Raw genomic sequence first — 19,217 nt, forward strand, 5'->3', positions numbered from 1 at the left:
AACATGTTGCAAAGGATTACCCAAAACACTTTTATACATCTCCGAAACAGTATGTTGGGCTACACAACTGTCTGAGATTTTAAAATGTAAGCTGTTCTTCCTCTCAACTGTGTCATTGAGTTAGTTTACTTTCCTGTAAAAAATTAAAAGGTTATTAAAATTAGTATTTTTTAAAACAGAGACTAGAGGGGTAAGATGGTTGTCAGTGGGTAAGGAAAAGAAAGAATGGAAGGACATACTCAGGTAATGTGATTGAGTCTGTTATGAAGTTATAGAAACCTGGAGAATATTTCTTAGAGATAGATCCTGCCATGAGTGTGTGCACACAGAATGTCCTCCTAGAGACATTTCAACATGAGTGATGGTGCATGTTTGCATGTTAGAAGGTAATGAGGAGGACATGGATGCCAGAAATAGAATATCTGTCTTGGGATTCTATGAGTTGTGTTTGCTGGTGTTAAGCTTGTGGGCTATTCTAGGGCTCTGAGCCTGATTTCTGGAGAAAGCTTCTCAGGGGTCCTTTTCATAATCACTGAGCATCTGTTGAGCATCTCTTCTGTGTCAGCAATCGAAGATTAACAGGATGAGGTTCACTGTCCCTGGTGTCAAGAATTTCATTGAAGAGTGGCTTTGGGTCCATAGGGCAGTATGAGAATTGCTAAAATAGAAGAAAACATGGAGTGCTAAGGGGCCATAGAAAAGAAGCATATGGATTAGATTTGGGGTCAGCGAAGACTTGAGCTGAGTGTAGAAGGATGAGTTAAAAATAGGCTAGGGGAAGGGCTGGGTCTTGAGGCAAGAGGGAGTAGCTGAGCAGTCACAGAGGCATGAAACAGTACGCCCCTCCTGAGGAAGGGCGAGGGGCGCTCCACAGCTTGTGTGTAACAGAGGCAAGAAAGGGGGCCAAAGTGGTCAAGAGTGGGCAAAATAATGGCTTGAGGAATGACCTAAGGACACGACCTCTTCTAGGACATTACAAGCAGGCTCCTCATAGCCTCTCACATCCCACTTCTGGTACCCACTGGTGCTCTGTAATAATCTGTCGAATAATCAGCCCTACAAGACAAAAGGAGAGATAACTTGAAGTTGACTAGTGTCATAAGATGACAGACTGCAGACTGAGGTTTCACTGTCATTTTTATTGTACCGAACATCTCAATTCTATCGTAAGGAATATATTTTAAAGGAAACAAAAACTCAAGTGATGATGAATGTACAAAATTTCTGCCTCATGAAGATGATAAAAGAGTGTATGGGAAATAATTCCTATACCCAAAAAACTGTGCCATTGAACATTTTTAGAAATACCTACTTCACATTCTTGGGATAAAGATCTTGCTATATATTTATACATAGCATGGCATAGCATCTTAGCATAGGTTTAATATTTCCATGGACTATGCATTTTCTTTGTGTGCCTTCAGGGCACAGAACACTATACTCTCACCCAGCACACCCTCAGGAGGAGTATAAATGTTATAAGAACTGGGAGTGTTCCCCTTGGACAGGAGGAGGCCGAGGGGCCATGTTTGAAGAAGGGCCTGTTCCCCTGGGGATTATCATCAGTTGTCAGGGTGAACAGGAGGTTCCTAAGGGCTGAGCAAGCGCCTTGTGCATCTCACTCGCCCTGTATCCCCAGTGCCCCGCAGATGGCCTCACAGGTAGGCAGGCACTCAATAAGAAGTGCTGGGCGGCTGGAAAGATGGATGGATGGATGGAGGAAGGGATGGATGGATAGATGGATGGATGGATGGATGGATGGATGGATGGATGGATGGATGGATGGATGGATGGGTGGGTGGGTGGATGGATGGATGGATGGATGGATGGATGGATGGATGGATGGATGGATGGATGGATGGATGAAGGGATGGATGGATGGATGGATGGAGGAAGGGATGGATGGATGGATGGATGGATGGATGGATGGATGGATGGATGGATGGATGGATGGATGGAGGAAGGGATGGATGGATGGACGGATGGAGGAAGGGATGGATGGAAGCACTTGGGAATGCTGCTGCCAACTGCATAGAGCTGGCACTCCTGGCAGAAGTGAAGGGCGGCAGTTGCTAAACGCCTTCTGGTGGCATCGTGTAGCACAGCTCTGAGAGCCTGGGCTCTGAAACCAGGCCCCATGGATCTGCTTCTGTGTCTATCATTTCAATGCCTGGTATGGGCAAGAAATGTCACTTTTCTGTCCTAGGTTTCCTCATCAGCAAAGGAGGGATATTAAAAGATATAAAAATAATGTTTGTGGCATATGGTTGTGAGCACTGTGATATAAAGGTATCACTTAATATATATGTGAGATACATATCACTTAATATATTTATACACACACATGTATAAAATCAGCATACACACAAACACAAAATTAGTCGTAACAGCATCCGGCATGTGGCATTCACTAAAATCCCACTCATCTATTTATATTAAGGTGCCTTTCCTTCTCAGTACTTAGTGTCTTGAATATTAATAACAAGAGAAAAGAGAGATAAGGCAGGGAAATATTACTCAATTTTCTGTCCTCTCTTTACTCTCTCTTTCTCTGAGGAAGGGGGAACCGAATGGGAGCCATGTGTGATTGAAGGACTAAGAAAGCAAGTCAAAGCGAACCTATAAAACTCAGAAAAGTATGGCATGCTTAAAAAAATAAACTAACTCGAGCTTTTTGGTTTGGTTAGGTGGGTTGATCTGAAGTCGAATTCACATGGACAGAAAATGGAAGCAAGATAACAGGGAGCAGATTTTCGACACATATCAGGGCAAGAAAAATACTGTCTCACCTAAAAAATGAATATTTTCCTCTGTTTTCATCTTGGAAGAGAAAGAGGAAAAGAAATGCTGAGGGCAGAAGAGTTCAGGCAGGGGCTATGCTTTCGTCTCGGGCTGAATTATTGTCCGGCTGTAGATAGTGTCCTCACATCACAGTGATTCCGGGAGCTTCTCACGCTCACTAGGAAGGGGGAAAGTTACCTATAGCAGTGGTGATTGAGTTCACAATGACACTTGACACTAGACTATTACAGGGGACTCTTCCCCACTCCAGCAGCAATCATGGGGCCTTTATCACACCCAGCTAACTTCGCCTGTCCTGAGAGGCGGCCTTCTAGGCAGAAAGCAAGAAGACTGTGATTCGAGCTTGCTGACAAATCGCTGATTCTTGGAATTGTTTGACAGGTGGACTTGCCAAACAACTAATTTCCCCTAAATTAAAAATAAGATGAGAAAAGAAGAACAGCTGAGATGCCTGATGTTTCCTTGATTTTAAAAGAAAGCCCTACTCAGTGTGGCCGCACTGTACCTCTCAGAGTAGATGCTGCCAGAGTCAGTGCTGATCGACTTCCAAAGCACAGTAGGTCCATGTAGGTGTTTGCTGTGCACACTGGGGTTGTCGCCTAACTATCCAATCCATTCTCTTCCACTGAATATGAAAATGCATTTGGGAGAATGGGGAAACTGACCTTCATTCTAAAAAGGTGCATTTGTCATAAGGTTCTAAAGTTTTCTCATCTCCTTCACCAGTGATTGGCGTTGGAATGAACACAGAAGCATTTGCTGGAGGCTGTGCTTCTTCGCCAGACTTAACAGACTCAGCCACGTAATAACCTGGAGAGGAATCGGCTGACACGGTGGATGGACGAGTGGCAGGGGGAAGCCGAGCCCTCTGCGGCACTGTGAAACTGCCAGAGTAGACTTGGAGCGTATCCCACCTTAGAACCCCCTCCAGTAAAACCTAATAAATGTCTTTGTTATTTTGATCCATTTGAGTTTTCTTACTTACTGCTAAAATGCCTTTAAAATACAGAAATCTGCTTAAAATACATAATTTGTCTTTGACATTGCTACCTCTTTATGCCAACATATAGAACCAGCTTCATAAGGAACACAGTGTTTCTGAATGAATGAATGAACAAGCAAAAAAATACTTGTCTAATCATCAAATTTTATTCATTAATTTCTATAAGCCTCAGTGAAGTGTCCACTTTGGGTCTAGCACCATGCTTGACAGTGAGGGTAAGTGGATAAATAAGACCCTGCCCTCAAATTGCTCAAAATTCAGATGTAGAAAAGGAACATGGAAATACCATGTAATAAATGAACTTGGCCCCATAGGCTAGTATTTCTCCTAAAGTATGTGCATCAGCATCACCCAGTGAGCATTTTTCAAATGCAGACTGCAGATTCCACTCCCAGAGATTGTTTCATGGGTCGAGGTGGGCCAAGGACCTACGTCTTCAACCTGGTTTCCAATTGATTTTTCTCCCTCCTACAATTGCAGAAACTGTGGTGAAGAAAGTGATGTGGTGTCACTGAGGAGGTCTGTCAATGGCGTGACACAGTCAAAGTGGTTTCAGAAAAAGACTTTTCTGGCTGCTGTTTGAGGAGTAGATTGGGAGCTGGCTGAGTGGAGGCACTTAGGAATGTACAGTAATTCAGGTGAAACTTGAGGAGACAAGGGCCGTAGGGATGGAGAGGAAGCCAAGATTTATGCAGCTCCTTCAGCAAGCCAGGTGTCCTCAGTGCCGGGGGAGCACTGTGACCTCCACTTGTTTTCTGGATGGAGGGACTTATTCAGAAAAATCCTTGCAAGTGAGCAGAGGATGCCAGAAGCCTGTGTGACATCTGAAATTGTTACAGCAACTGACTTCATAGTCCCTGCTGAGGACATGTCTGTTTAGGAGTTAAGACTGAGGGTGTCATTAAGTACCATGGTCCCAGGCACCCTAAGCACCACCCCCATAGACCAAGAACAGACAAATCACATGTATGACCCAAAATAATTGCAAAATACCCTTTCTAATGTCAATTGGGATAGCACCAACTGAGTAGTTAAGGGTTGTGAAGACTAGAGGCGCCAAGAAAAGAAAGGGAAATGGGGACATAGGAAGAGTAGTGAAATCCACAATTTTCATCACATCTTCCCACCCCCAAGAGTCTGATTGAGGTGATGAATGAGGTCATTCAGTCATCCAAAATCAAGTGCTTAAACACAACTCTGCCACATCCTTACTCTATGACTTCAGGGGAGTTATCTAATCTTGTTCCTCCTCAGTTTCCTCATCTGTAAAATGGGAATAGTAGTACATCACCTCAGAGAATGGCTATGACTAATAAAAGGATTTGCCTTTGTAAAGCTCTTAGAAGAACAGAAGCACATTGTGCAACAGCAATGCAACAATTAGCAAGCCCTTGGAAATGCTTCTTAAGTTAATGTAAATAAAGTATATTTAATAAATCCCATTTAAGGTCAATTAAATTTGAATTTGAATAAATGTGCCCACTACATTAGCAATGAGTGCCCAGGGCCTGAGTTGAGCCAGAGTCTGCATTCTAGCCTTCACTTCCCTCCTGGGGCCAATTCGGAGGCTCCTAGGTGCTATAATTACTAGATCACTGTTAATTATAAAAGGATATAACTCAGGAACAGTCAGATGGAAGAAATGCATAGGGCATTATATGTGGGAAGGGGCACGGAGCTTTTGTGCTCTCTCTGGGCATGTCGCTCTTCCCAAATCTCCTTGGGTTCACCAACTCAGACACTCTGGACCCTGTCCTTGGGGTTTTTATAGAGGCTTCATTACATAGTCATATTAATAAAATCATTGGCCATTGGTGATTGATTCAGTCTCCAGGCTCTTTTTCCTCCCCTAATGTCAGAGGTGGGACTGAAAGTTCCAACACTCTAATTATAGGATCGGTTCTACTGGCAACCAGTCCCATCCTTCCGTGGGGTTCAAGGGTCACTTTATTAAATAACAAGAAACACTTTTTTTTCCCCACCTCTCAACATTTAGGAAATTTCAATGGTTTTAGGAATTCTGTGCCAGCAATGAGACTAAAACTAAATATATATATATGTTGTTATAAATGACAATGTCATACCGCCAAACTGTTGTCCACAGCAGCTGCATCATTTTGCATGCCTACCAGCAATGCACAAGGGCCCAGTTTCTCCACATTCTCTCCAGCACTTGTCGTCTTCTGTAGTTTTTATTAAAGCCATCCTAGTCTGTAGAAAGTGGTCTGAGTTTTATTATACATTTGGAACCTGTACTTTTTGTTCTTGGAGTTCCATTATATAGGGTAACTAACTTTTGCATGACATAGGAGGCTCCAGGGACCGGAATCTGATGAACTTTTTGAGGTGAGGATTCAATCATCCTCTGGGGAGATATCAAATCAGAAACTATGACAGTGTACATTGTGAGCAGGGAAATAGTTCTTCCTAACTTCTGGTGTTTCCTTCCATGTAGAGAAACTCCATGTAACGGAACACTCCTAAGCCTATACCCTCTTAGACATAATTGATAGTTGGGCTTGAATGGAGGGAAGAGGCATGGGTCACTGAGGACCTTCCTTTGCTTTTCTTCTTAGGCACTAACTGCCCTTGGAGAGTCACTCTTGCCTCTGCTCCTCTGGGAAGGGCTCTATTCCCACCGGTAGGGAGTTCTTCCCCACTCCCGTGAGGATTTGTAAATTTGTCTAATCTTGGGGGTAAGTATGAGGAATCCCACATGCTTGCTGATGTAGGCCAGATTTTCTAAAAGAATCTCTTCAACAAAAGAGCTCTTTTGGTTTCTATCTGCTGATCCTTTTGTCTTATCTCAATTATTTTAGAACTTAGGTTGGGGAATTGGATTTTCTTAATCTTATCCATTACTTGAAGACATCTTCTAGAAATATAATTCATATCATTGTATCAATTTTATTTTATGATTAATCTGATCTTATAATACAAGAATACACGCACTTGTTGAATGTATTTTATGGATGTGAGGGATCCACCTTATTGGTTGATACCATTGAATAGAGAATTGATTACTAGGTGTTTAAGCTGTTTGGTTAATGAATTTAGTATCACATTATCAAAAGATAGATTCAGTCTGAACTTTGCACAGGTATTATAGTTGTTATTGTTTAATTTTTTAAAACTATTTTTGTAGGATTGGGGAAATGACCTTGGATGAGATTTTTCTTCTCTAAAATCAAAATGACAATAGTGTGATGAAGGCCTGGGGAGGGGAGCAGGTGCAGAGTGGAAGGGGGTCAATGGGGGAAAAAGGGGACATCTGTAATATTTTGAACAATAAAAATAAATAAATAAATAAATAAATAAATAAATAAATAATAATTCTGCCACCCAGCCGGGCATGGCTCAGTGGTTGAGTGTCGACCTATGATCCAGGAGATCACAGTTTGATACCTAGTCGGGCACATGCCTGAGTTGCAGGCCTGATCCCCAGTAGGGGGCGTGCAGGAGGCAGCTGATCAATGACTCTCATTATTGATGTTTCTCTCTCTCTCTTCCTCTCCCTTCTCCTCTCTGAAATCAATTAAAACATATTAAAATATATTGCTTTTCTGAAATAAAATGAATATGAAAAACATTAAAAAATGAAAGTTTACAAGATTTGTGGGCAAGGAGAGAAAATCTTGAAGGGAGAAGTGGATTTGTTTAAATCTTTCAATTATTCATTTTAAACTGATCCTTCATAACGTTAATTCTTGAAACTGTTCTTTCATTCATTCCTTCATATCTTTATTTTTTCTGTTAGCACTAATTATGCTTTTTTGGTCGTTTTATGATCCTTCCACATTGATGAATAAAGGTTCATCTTTCCCCTTTGGCAACTTTTCTGTTGCAACAAGCTCTTTATTTAATGCAGATAATTTATGCTCTAGACCAGTGACTTTCAATCTTTTTTATCTCATGCACAAATAAACTAATTACTAAAATTCTGTTTCACAGCAAAAAATATATCAGATTTTTTGCCAATCTGACAAAAAAATAGGGGGAGGAGTATAATTTTGATTCATTCACACCCGACGGCTATTTTTGTGCTGCCTGTTGTAATTTTTAATTTGACAATCTCAAGGAAAAGAGGTCAGTGCCCCTGATTAAATAATCAGGTATTACATATTTTTAAAATTCTCGTGGCACACGAGTTGAAAATTGCTGCTCTAGATAGATCATTAATGATGTGCGATGTCTGCATGCTTCAGAATATCCAGACCATTAGGTATCTTATTGTGAATTTTCTTTAAAAATGTCAAGTTTAGGCTTCTAAACAGATAAACATTTCAGAACCAGCCAGTCTGCATTACTTGTGTCCCATGTGTACATGCCTCACATTCTGGGTTCTTCCATTTCAAGGCCATTATGATTTCTCACTATGAGTATCTGAAGCAGGAGATTACAAAAATTGTGTTCCAGGAACTGTCAGCCTAGGAATTAATTATAGACAAAACAAAAAGCACAACAAAATCTTTTATTTAGAGTAGTACATGCATACTGAATCCAATCTATCATTATAAAAAGAGTATCCATGGTTATTAATCATTCTCCATTATTTTATTTTGAAGTTTAGATTTTATTTTTATATAAGGGATTTTAAAATATTTTATTAGTATATTAAGTTATAATACAGCCAACTTTGTAAATTTATAGTAAGGATTTAATGAGTTAATACATGTATTTAGAACATTTTTTAGCTGTTATTATTATTGTTATTATTATTACTATTATTATTAGCCTTAGTTCTTGGGTGTCGATTTTATTATTTTTATTTAACCTTGAGGTTAAAAGTGTGATGTGAGCCTGAGTTGTAACCCTGACTAGCCACATGAGTGCTTCACTCAGTCCGGGCTGCCATAACCAAAACAGACTGGCGGCTTAAAAAACAGACTTTATTTTCTCACAGTTCTGGTGGCTGGAAGTTCAAGATTAGGGTCCCATATGGTCAGTTCCTGATAAGCCCTTTGATCCTGGCTTGCAGATGTCTACCTTCTTGTTACGTGCTCACATGACATCTTCTTTGTAAGATGTCGGGAAAGAAAAAGAGCAAGCTCTCTGGTGTCTCTTATCAGGGCACTAATCTCAACAGGCCAGGACCCTCATGACCTCATCTCAACCTTCTAATCATCTCCCAAAGACCCCACCTCCAAACATCATCAACTGGGGATTAGGGCTTCAACCTGAATTTTGTGGGGGACACAAATCAGTCCACATCAATGAACCTGTGCAATATTTATCCTATGTATGCTGAATTCCTCACTTTGCAAAATGTGGATTAGAACACAATAGAGTCATTGTGATATTTAAATGATGATTTTCCTCTTCTGCTTGTTTTTGTTATTTTGTGAGGATTTCCCCCTATATAGACATGAGTTACTTTTGTTATAAGAAAAGTAATAATAAGACAGTCTCCTAAGAGGAAAGGAGACTAATTGGAGTTTTGTTCTGTCTTCTGTTTTTAAAATCCTTCCTGATGTAGCCTCAGCCTGTCTTTCCAACCATAGTTTCCCTCTACTCATCCCAGGCAATGTGTCTTCAGCCAAATTGGACCACTCTTCCCCTCCAGGCTCTGTGTCTATTTGTCTAGAATATGCAGTTGAACCAAATCTATCAGATGTAATTTCACCTGTATAAAACGTGTCTAAATCTCTTTCTAGAAATAGTCTTTCCTTAGAACACCAACAGAACTTCGGGACTATTTTTTCATCTGCTTTGTTTATACTTAGTTATATGTGATCATAGCTTATGTCTCTATTGGTAGAAAGCTCTTGAGTGAAAGAGGTTATCTCCCTTAGGATTTAGCACATAGTAACCATTCGCTTCATAAATGAATTGAAACAACTGAAAGGACAGGTGCTGGACTAAAATTTTTCTTTGTATTTTTAATGCAAAAGGAAATGATCATGTTTATTATAACGAAGAAAAGACCATAAAGGGAATCGCTTACTCAAGAGAAACAATGTTTGAGTACTCAAGAAGCAGTAATTATACATACAAAGTTGATTGCTAATTTAAAATATAGTCAAGTATTCATTAAATTCCCTGAAGATCAGTATCAGGAAACTCTTCATTAGCTTAGGTTGCTACCGCATAGATTTGAATACAATAAAAGTAGTTTACATATATCCAGCACTTGAGAGTTTACAAAGTACTTCCATGTACATGATTGCATTCGATCATCACATCAACCTTGTGAGATTGACTAAAGAATTATTTGAAAATCAGCTCTGTAGAATAAAAATCCAAGTCCCAAAGGATATGAATTGTCCAAGGGAACAAGCTAACACACACTGAAACCAGGGCTCTGTTGCAAATCATCTCGCTTCTGGTCCACTCTCTATAAAACATGTTATCTCCCACCACACAGCATTTCTTAAAAACTATTTCATAATATATATATTTTAATAAATCAGACGACTGTCTTCCACAACCCTTCTCCCCTTAATCAGTATGTGAACTTGGCTACACTCCAAGTTTTCACTTGATTGAACCTTCAGTGGAACAGATTTTTATTTGATTGCAAAATACTCAGGGAAAACCCTAACATGAATAAGCCAATCTATTTTTTTTCTTCTGTGGGTTTTTGTTTTTTTTAATTACAGTTGGCCCTTTGAATCCTTGGATTCTGAATCTGTGGGTTTAATCAGGCTTGAATAAAAAATATTTGAAAAAAATGTTATATTATTGCTGACATGTACTACATAGTTAGGCCTGAAATGGTTTTGTCTGTACTAAACATCAAACAACCTGTTTTCTGGTCATTATTCTGGAAACAATACAGTATAACAACTATTTCCAAAGGATTTGCATTGTATTAGGTATTATAAGTTATCTAGAGATGGTTTAAAGTATTCAATAGGATGTGTATGAGTTATGTGCAAATATAGTATTTGCCATTTTATATAGGGGACCCGAGCATCCTCAGATTTTGATATCCAAGGAGAGTCCAGGAACCTGTCCCCCAAGGATACCAAGGGATGACTGTACTTAAGTAAACTGCTGTACTGCATTTACCCAGTATATTCAATTTATAAAAACACATAATCTCCCTGTAAATGCTCTATTTAAAAAAATCTCTCAAACCCAGCTAAACAGCTTTAATTTTACAAAAATTCTAACCTTGCTCCTGGGTAAAACACACCAGTTAAAATGAAGTATGATGTACCACACACTAGTCTGTTTCTTATTAAAATGTAGCAATATTTGATCAAAGTGTCTAAATTTCATAGACTTTTAAAGCATTTCCCATTGGTATATTTACTAAAAATTGGCTTGCTTGGCTCTGGGTTATTGCTTCTCTTTCTTTTTCCTTATGAAATGCTGTTCAAGCTTTGAAATCAAAATTACTGTTTGTTTAGTGAATAGTACTAATTATAATTCCCATTGAGTGATATCTTTGGCCATATTTCCCCAAGGAAACTCACCAGTATTTAGAATTCTTTTTTAGGATCCTTAAACTATCCCAAGTAAATGCTTGCAGATGGAATTCATTAGGTGATTTCCTCTGGCAGAGAATGTTTAGTTCATTTGTATTGCGTTGTGGTGAATGCTATGGTTGATTCCATTTCATGTGACTAAGTTTTTATGAGTATGACCTTCTTTGCTTGGAAGGGCTGTGCTAACTTTTTAGACTTGCACCATTGAGTACAAACAATCTTACCCTGGTGGCTAAAAGGCTTGCTCTGTACTTACAATGCCATTGGCTTGGCTCCTTGCCATGATGTCAATTAGGGCTTGTTTCTTCAGTGCCTGTGTCATGTTAGGGTGCCAGTTTATGACCGGGAAAGAGAGCCCTTCAGAATATGAGTGCTACTTCATTTAGATCTTAATATCATAGCTTTCCATTGAGTTTCCTATGAAGTTGTATCTGGTGTACTCTGGAGCCAAAGGTTTTAGAGACAGTGTTCAAAAAGTTGTTTTGCAAAAATGGTGTAATGACCATTTTAGGTAGTGAAAGAAAATAAGTCTGGTCCAACTTGAGGACACTCTAAATGCTTTGTTGTGGTGGAGTTACGTGAAGATGCCAAGCAAACACCTCAGGAGAGCAGCACATCATAGAAAGATTGAAAGCATAGGTTCCGATGATGTGGAGTAGTTGGTGTACCTGGGAAACAAAGGTAAATGACCTGACAACTTGGAAACAAGGTGTCAGGAGGACACCGAGATAAAGAAGATGAATCTCAACTAGCTTCTAATTCTGCAACTACAAGGTACTATCCCTTTCCACTTGGTTCATTCCTCCCAAAGACTGTACCTGAACCACATATGCTGAAAGCCTGTTAAACCTACCCCGTCCTTCCAATGGAACATTGAAAAGGTCCTCTGCAAAGCAATTGTACCTAGAATATTATGGCCTTAGAAGTCCCATACTAAACTAGGTCACCATTCTAAAATGAAAAGGAATAGAGGATTATGATAAAACAGAAACTCCTTGTAATTGTTGTGAAGACTACTGATGGACTGAAATGCAGGTTGTGTGCACTGTTATGACACACACGTGAGCCTGGACATGCAGGTTGTGTGCACTGTGTTATGTAAACAAATGAATTTCAACAAATTTTAGAAACAAGGACAGAATCACAGCTGCCGTTTAAGTTGCTTCCTAAGCATGGCAATCTGTAATGCTTTTTAAAGCAATTTAAAAGCAATTATAATGCCTTTAAAAAGAGGGAAATATTCTTACTCTTCATAGATGTTGGAGACATAAATTTAAGACAACCACAGCATGTGTAACAATGTCAAGGTTATATGACTGAGGCATGGGTCTTCTAGAAACTCTATCACCAAAAATGAGCAAAAGGAAATTGCAGGAACATGTGGAGTTTGGTTAGACTTTAGTGTAGCCTCATAAACCTTGGAAGGTCGTAATGAACTCAATTCTTTAAAAGTCATACTTAGCTATTCCAGCATGATTTTCATTACCAATATGTTTATTGATTACTAAGTTGTGTGTATACCTTTCATTGAAAACTTTGAATGCCATTAGACATGGATAATATATAGTGAGACCCAAGACGGCCTCCAATGAACTGTGCCTCCTGGTATTCATGGATATTGTAGAAATGACATTGTGTGACTTTGACATTGTAGACATTACAGCATCTGCCTTGCTCTCTTGGATCATCTGGGGAAAGCCAGGTGTTATGAAGATATTCAAGCAAACTTCTGGAGAGGTCCACATGGTGAGGAAGTATGGCCACCTACCAACAACCAGCATTAACTTGCCAGCCATGTGAGTGAGTCACCTTGGAAGTGAGTCCTCCAGCCCCAGTCACATGCAGATGACTTCAGTCCTGGCTGACATCTTGACCACAAACTCAGGACACACCCTAAGCCAGATCTACTCAGCAGAGCTGCTCCCTAATCCCTGACTCACAAAAAATGTATGAGATAATAAATGTTAATTGCTTTAAGACAATACGGGTTGGGGTAATAGTTTATACAACAACAGATAACTAATACAAATGTGTAATGTATTGCCCTCCACCAACCTAGCTAATCAAAAATCTGCTTCTGGCCCATACGTTCCATAATGTTAGAGTCTAGGTAATAGATGAGAAGTGACGGCAAAAGTGGGGATACTGAAGCATCGTTCCAACTCCATTTTAGAAACTTGGTCCCAGTGATTAGAGGAATCAGAAACACCCTGATTGTTACTCTGATTTCCTCACTCTCTCTGCTTATGAACACGATTTAAATGGCACCTGGAGAATTTATGTGCATATATACACAACCCAAGGACACGGACAATGGTGGGGAGAGTGACTGGGGAGGGGGAAGGAACGGGGGGAATGGGTCATTGGGGGAAAAAAGGGACATTTGTAATACTTTAAACAAAAATAAAAATTATAAAAAGTTAAAAAAAAATAAAGTAAAAAAAATAAAATAAAAAAAATAAAAAATAAAAAATAAAAAATAAAAAATAAATGGCACCTGGATTGCAAGGAGGCATGGGTTCTCGGAAAATATGGAACCGAAACCTCAGTTTTTATTTTGCTTAATATTGCTAAGAATGGCAATGGCTTGGAAGATTAGTTGGCTCCGTTAGGAACTGGTACTTTTCTTTTCATGCACATGTTGGCACTGTGCATTCCAGACCCTTTGCTATGCATTTAACTGGCTACAGATATCTGAGAAGCATTTTAAAGCAAAAATAAGAAAGGCCATTCTCTTGGTTGTTCTGTTTGCCATTCTCCACCCAACCCCCACCCCTGAAGATCCACTGTAAGGAGAGTCTCAGTTCTTCTCTTCCTGGCTTTGTGCCCTGTGACGCATACCCCTGAAGCCTGCAATCCATGGGCGTCTTTGTACCCTGGCTTCCCATTGGATTTGGTGAGAGACCTGAGGGAATGACCAGAGACAGTAGGGTAGTTTTTCCCTTATTCCCTTTCTGCTTCAGCACCAAGTTCTGGGAGTGTCTGTGATCACAGCTCCTGCCAAGTTCCCTCTTCCACATCTCTGGCTCTAAGCAGGCTCTGGAAATGCAGTATTTACACTCTGGATTCTTCATGCCGGAGAGAGGCTTTCTGAGATTGCTAGACCCTGGGGGGCTCCGTATCACTTGTAGGTCTCCTTAAGCTGCCCATAGCTCTGTATGTACTCTTCTAACTAATTCACTTTTCAGGTGTTAGCCGAACAAGCCCCTTGTTTCCTTCCAGGTCCCCTGCCTGATAGAGTCACTGAAAAGAAAAAAAAAAAAAAAAAGCCCTCCAGAGTTTTAAAAGGCATAACTTTATGATCAGAGTTTCTCAACCTCAGTACTATTGATATTTTGGGTCGGAAAATTCTTTGCTGTGGGAGACTGTCCTGTGCATTGTAGGATATTGAGCAGCATCACTGGCCTCTACCCATTAGATACCAGTAGCACCCGCACCCAAAATGTGACAATTAAAAATTCCTTCAGACATTGCCAAATGTCCCCTGGGTGGCAAAATCACCCCCAGTTAAGAACTACTGCTTTATATTAGTCTTGTCTCTTTATCTTAGTCTTGTATCTATACTAACTCATGTATACACACATAATTAATTTGATATGTAACCATCTATATCTTTGTTAAATAAAGCATGAGTTCATACTGATGTCTCCAACTCTAATCCACAGCCGCATGGATCATTGTAGCCACCTGCCCTTTATCTGTAACGTCCCGCTCCAACATCAAGAAACTGCCTCCCACCATCTGCCTTCCATTTACTTTACTGTTTATTTCCAGTGTACGTGGGTAGCAATTTCAGCATTGTAAACCATACTCCCACATGAAACAAGTTTATCAGCTAGGGCACAGTACTTATGTACAGTGTATTTTGCCTTTTGTCTTACATACTCCATTTCCCAGACCATGTGGGTCAGCATTCCCCCCCCTTCAGTGAGGTGGTTTTATATATTTAGAATACAGTGAGATTTATTTAGTCTCATTTTGCATTCCACGTGGGATCTCCCAACCTCCTAAATTTTTTTTTTTTAATTTAAGGTTCACTTGTGATGGAAAGCTCTATGGGTTTTGACAAAGGAATAGTTATGTATCCATCATGACAATATCATACAGAGTAGTTTTACTGTCCTAAAAAATTCCCTGAGCTGTTAACCTTGTCACGCCTAAACCCTGGTAACCACTGATCTGTTTACCATCTCTGCAATTTTTTCCTTTCCAGAATGTCACATAAATGGAATCACGGACTATATAACCTTTTAAGACTGCCTTATTTATCAATGTGCATTTAAGATTCATGGATAAAGCTACTATAGACGTCCACACGCAGGTTTTATATATACACTCCTGCCCCGCATAATGACATTTCGGCCAGTGATGAACCACATAGAAGATGGTGATCCCATAAGACTATAATGGATCTGAAAAATCCCTATGGTTTAGTGACGTCGCAGCCACCGTAACGCCATAGTGCAAAGCATCATTCATGCTGTGGCGGTGCTGGGACAGACGCACCTCCTTGCTGTCAGCCACACACGGTGAAAGCATGGCTCAGGCAATCATGTACCGTACGTAATACTCAGTAAGGATAATACACAACTGTTTTACTGTTGTGCATTTATTATACTATATTTTTGTCATTATTTTAGAGCGCACTCTTTCTACATGTAAACAAACTGGCTGTGAAACAGCCTGTTCTGTGGCGCCGGCGGCAGCCTCACGCATTTCGTGTCTGCCTGCGTCTCGGCGCGTGTCTCCCTTCTGCTGGACTGAGCCTCGTGATCTTTTGCACAGGAACAGGCTGTGGAGCTCGCAGCCTGGCCGCCGGGCGCACCGAGGGGCCTGGGGCGTGGACGGCTCTGCCCTCCAGGCCTGTGTACGTGCATTCCGCGATGTTCGCAAAAATCACCAAACTAGGCATTTCTTAGAAGGCATTCCTGTCATTAAGGAGCACGTAACTGTCCTTGAATTTTCAAGTCAGTTGGGTAAATATCTAAAATAAGAACTGCTAGATCATATAGTAAGACTGTATTTGTAAGACCGTATTTGTAAGAAACTGGCAACCGTCTTCCAAAATGGCCCTACCAGTTTGCATTTCCACAGACAATGAATAAAGATTCTTGTTCCTACTATCTTCACCAGCAATTGGTATTGTGGTATTTTGGATTTTTAACCATTTTAACAGACATGTTATTCCTAATTTCTCTTTTCTGTCCATTGTGACATTGTTTTGATTCATTTCCCTTCTCCATATGCTTTAATCACTCAATACAAAGTTACTATTATTGCATTAAACAAATAAATATCTTTTAAAGTTAAGATCCATTAAAAGTAAGAAAATTAAGATTTCATTTTATGTTCATTTATTGCTTTTCTCATGCTCTTCCTTTGTTTGGGTAGATTCAATCTCTGATCTATATCAATTTCCTTTTGCCTGAAGAACTTCTCCTAACATTTCTTGCAGCGCAGGTCTGCTGGTGACAAATTCTCTGTTTTTGTTTGTCTGGGGAAGTCTTTATTTCTTCTTTATTTTTGAAGGATAATTTTGCTACATAGAGAATTCTGAGTTAGTGGGAGTTTTCTTTCAACACTTTAAATTTTCCCCTCACTTTCTTCTTGTTTTCAATTGTATTTATGCTGCTTGGTATTATGTGATCTTCTTGGATCTGTGTGTTGGGGTGTTATTAATTTTGGAAAGATCTTGGCCATTATTAGTTTGAATACTTCTCCATTCTTTTTTTCCTCCTTCTGCAATTTTAATTAAGTGCACTTCTTACCTTTAGAAATTTTCCCATTATTCTTTTTTTTTTTTTTTTTAATATATCTTTATTGATTTCAGAGAGAGGAAAGGAGAGGGAGAGAGTTAGAAACACCAATGATGAGAGAGTCATTGATCAGCTGCCTCCTGCATGCCCCCTACTGGGGATTGAGTCAAACCCCGATGGCCTGGATCCTAGGTCGATGCTCAACCGCTGAGCCACGCCTGGCCAGGCCACATTATTCTTAAATGTTCTATTCTCCTGTTTTAGTTTTGTTTAGTTTTTTGTTTTTCCTTTGCAAATCATCTGGGGAAATTTTATTGTGCTATCTTCAAACTCACTGATTTTTCCCCCACAGACATGGCAAGTAACTGATGAGCCCGTCAAAGACATTCTTTATTTCCGTTACTCAGTTTTTGCTTTCTAACATTTTCTTTTAATTCTTTGTAAAAGTGCATATTTCTCTGGCAATATTACCAATCTTTTCTTTCATGTTGACTACTTTTTCTACTAGAACCCTTAGCATATTAATCAGTTACTTTAAATTCCTTGTCTAAATTATAATATCCATGTCATATCTGAGGCTGCTTCTGATGACAGCTTTAGGCTGTCTGCTTAGACTGTGTTGTTTCTGGCCTTTTGTCATTCTTTGTAATTTTTTTCTTGAAAGCCAGTAAACTCAGATGCTTTTTAGATGTCAGGTCTCACTTACTTTACTCACCCCTCATTTCTAAAACAGGAGGAAATGATGCCTACTTATAATTTGGTTGTGAGGATTGATTAAAAACAAGATCCTGTGCAAAGGATGAGACAGCCAAGGTGAGGTGTATGGTTTGACATTTCTTGGAGCTCAGACTGTCTGATCTTAGGAAGTGGTAAGCTTTCTCTTTTTATCGGATTTTATCATAGCAACCCTCTCTGTTTGGGGATGGCAGGAATGGAAGGCATGTTGAGAATGAATCCCCAAGTCCTATGTACTTATGGAAAGTAACTTAGTCTAATTTGGTTACATATAAAGTATTCAAACAGCCACCATTCCTGAAAATGGTAATCTATCTTCTTGTACTAAGTTCCAGATCATTTCTTAGAATTTTCAGAATGCATTTATATCTGAATGACCTGAGGTCTTCTTTACTAAAGATGAGTGGGTTCTGATGATAGTCATGTTGGGGGATTTTGAGTCAGGAAACAGCAGGTTAAATACCACCACATAGTCTATGATTATTTGAATTAGACCCATCTAATGAAGAATAAAACCACAGGGAAAGGTATTTTGCAAAAGAAAAGATTAAAATAGCTTCTCAGAAAACATAAACAGACAACACACAAATACACACTCCCCAATCATAGTTATTTTCATTTTTAATTCCTCAATGTGAATTTAAGTAATTTTTATGTGCAGCTCTCTTTCTCTGTATTTCAGTGGAAAGAAAGCTATAGAGTTGTAGGTCTGGGGAAAGTTTATAGAAATAGTAGGTTACTTACTATTAGAGGTCACAGTGAGTATACATACCTTGTGTGTCAGCTTTTCTCAGTGTTGAAAATAGTTCCTGTGATAGGCAGAATATTTGCTACCTAAAGATGCATGTCTGGATTCTGTGAATGTGTTGCCTTACTTGGGAAAAAGGATTTTGCAAATGGGATTAAGATAAGAAAACTGAGGTGAAAGATAATCCATGATTCTGAGTGAGCCAGTTCTAATCACATGGGTCCTTAAAAGCAGAGAAAATTTCCTGGCTGTGGTTAGAGGGAGAAGTGACTATGGAAAGCTGGGCAGAGAGAGCCAATATTGCTGGCTTTTAAGATGGAGAGAGGAAGCCATGAGCCAAGGAATGTGGGTATAAGCTGGAAAAGGCAAGGAAATGGATTCTTCTCTAGAGCCTCTGGGGAATAATGTCATCTGTTGACACCTTGATCTTAGCCCAGAGAGATCAATGTCAGACTTCTAACTTACAGAATGGTAAGAATAAATTTATGTTCTTTGAAACCACTAAGTCTGTGGTATTTCGTTACAGCAGCAACAGAAAACTAATACAGCACAAATTTTTAAAGCTAGTCGCATTGTTTGCAACAATCCTACCATTATTCAAATGAAAGGCTTTTATGGAAGTTCTCCCTTTCAAATTTCCAGATCCCAGTACTGTATTAAACAGATTGCCACAATGGCATTAATGTCCTGGAAGTAATACTTGCCATTATTTCAATTTTGAATATTAAAAACCCTTTTGA

The sequence above is a fragment of the Miniopterus natalensis genome, chromosome 3 (genome assembly GCF_054644295.1).
Source record: "Miniopterus natalensis isolate mMinNat1 chromosome 3, mMinNat1.hap1, whole genome shotgun sequence".
NCBI classification, from domain to species: domain Eukaryota; kingdom Metazoa; phylum Chordata; class Mammalia; order Chiroptera; family Miniopteridae; genus Miniopterus; species Miniopterus natalensis.